Below are 2,500 nucleotides of genomic sequence, written 5' to 3' on the forward strand. Positions count from 1 at the left end.
CAATCACCTATTTCTCTTAGTAAAACTCACAACTCATTCCTTGGGTTTGGAAGTGTCCATGTCGGTGCCGAGTACAAGTTACCGCGTTCAAAGTTTGGTAAGCAGCGCACTCGACCTCCAACATAACACTTCACGTCTTGATATGCTCTCTACAAAAGCGTGCGCTAATGCAGGTACAAATTAATGTACGTCCCAGATAGTGACGATCTCTGGGAGGAAGAACCTTAAGGAACTCCCCGCACATATCAAGAATTATAGGTAACGCTGCCAATTACCTGTTTCTCTTAGTAAAACTCACAACTCATTCCTTGGGTTTGGAAGTGTCCATGTCGGTGCCGAGTACAAGTTACCGCGTTCAAAGTTTGGTAAGCAGCGCACTCAACCTCCAACATAACCCTTCACGTCTTGATATGCTCTCTACAAAAGCGTGTGCCTATGTAGGTACAAATTAATGTACGTCCCAGATAGTGACGATCTCTGGGAGGAAGAACCTTAAGGAACTCCCCGCACATATCAAGAATTATAGGTAACGCTGCCAATTACCTGTTGCTCTTAGTAAAACTCACAACTCATTCCTTGGGTTTGGAAGTGTCCATGTCGGTGCTGAGTACAAGTTACCGCGTTCAAAGTTTGGTAAGCAGCGCACTCAACCTCCAACATAACCCTTCACGTCTTGATATGCTCTCTACAAAAGCGTGCGCCAATGTAGGTACAAATTAATGTACGTCCCAGATAGTGACGATCTCTGGGAGGAAGAACCTTAAGGAACTTCCCGCACACATCAAGACTTATAGGTGAGAACGGCCAATCACCTATTTCTCTTAGTAAAACTCACAACTCATTCCTTGGGTTTGGAAGTGTCCATGTCGGTGCCGAGTACAAGTTACCGCGTTCAAAGTTTGGTAAGCAGCGCACTCGACCTCCAACATAACACTTCACGTCTTGATATGCTCTCTACAAAAGCGTGTGCCTATGTAGGTACAAATGAATGTACGTCCCAGATAGTGACGATCTCTGGGAGGAAGAACCTTAAGGAACTCCCCGCACATATCAAGAATTATAGGTAACGCTGCCAATTACCTGTTTCTCTTAGTAAAACTCACAACTCATTCCTTGGGTTTGGAAGTGTCCATGTCGGTGCCGAGTACAAGTTACCGCGTTCAAAGTTTGGTAAGCAGCGCACTCAACCTCCAACATAACCCTTCACGTCTTGATATGCTCTCTACAAAAGCGTGCGCCAATGTAGGTACAAATTAATGTACGTCCCAGATAGTGACGATCTCTGGGAGGAAGAACCTTAAGGAACTTCCCGCACACATCAAGACTTATAGGTGAGAACGGCCAATCACCTATTTCTCTTAGTAAAACTCACAACTCATTCCTTGGGTTTGGAAGTGTCCATGTCGGTGCCGAGTACAAGTTACCGCGTTCAAAGTTTGGTAAGCAGCGCACTCGACCTCCAACATAACACTTCACGTCTTGATATGCTCTCTACAAAAGCGTGTGCCTATGTAGGTACAAATGAATGTACGTCCCAGATAGTGACGATCTCTGGGAGGAAGAACCTTAAGGAACTCCCCGCACATATCAAGAATTATAGGTAACGCTGCCAATTACCTGTTTCTCTTAGTAAAACTCACAACTCATTCCTTGGGTTTGGAAGTGTCCATGTCGGTGCCGAGTACAAGTTACCGCGTTCAAAGTTTGGTAAGCAGCGCACTCAACCTCCAACATAACCCTTCACGTCTTGATATGCTCTCTACAAAAGCGTGCGCTAATGCAGGTACAAATTAATGTACGTCCCAGATAGTGACGATCTCTGGGAGGAAGAACCTTAAGGAACTCCCCGCACATATCAAGACTTATAGGTGAGAACGGCCAATCACCTATTTCTCTTAGTAAAACTCACAACTCATTCCTTGGGTTTGGAAGTGTCCATGTCGGTGCCGAGTACAAGTTACCGCGTTCAAAGTTTGGTAAGCAGCGCACTCAACCTCCAACATAACCCTTCACGTCTTGATATGCTCTCTACAAAAGCGTGTGGCTATGTAGGTACAAATTAATGTACGTCCCAGATAGTGACGATCTCTGGGAGGAAGAACCTTAAGGAACTCCCCGCACATATCAAGAATTATAGGTAACGCTGCCAATTACCTGTTTCTCTTAGTAAAACTCACAACTCATTCCTTGGGTTTGGAAGTGTCCATGTCGGTGCCGAGTACAAGTTACCGCGTTCAAAGTTTGGTAAGCAGCGCACTCGACCTCCAACATAACACTTCACGTCTTGATATGCTCTCTACAAAAGCGTGTGCCTATGTAGGTACAAATTAATGTACGTCCCAGATAGTGACGATCTCTGGGAGGAAGAACCTTAAGGAACTCCCCGCACATATCAAGACTTATAGGTAACGCTGCCAATTACCTGTTGCTCTTAGTAAAACTCACAACTCATTCCTTGGGTTTGGAAGTGTCCATGTCGGTGCCGAGTACAAGTTACCGC

The sequence above is a fragment of the Anopheles merus genome, unplaced genomic scaffold (assembly GCF_017562075.2).
Source record: "Anopheles merus strain MAF unplaced genomic scaffold, AmerM5.1 LNR4000109, whole genome shotgun sequence".
Lineage (NCBI taxonomy): Eukaryota > Metazoa > Arthropoda > Insecta > Diptera > Culicidae > Anopheles > Anopheles merus.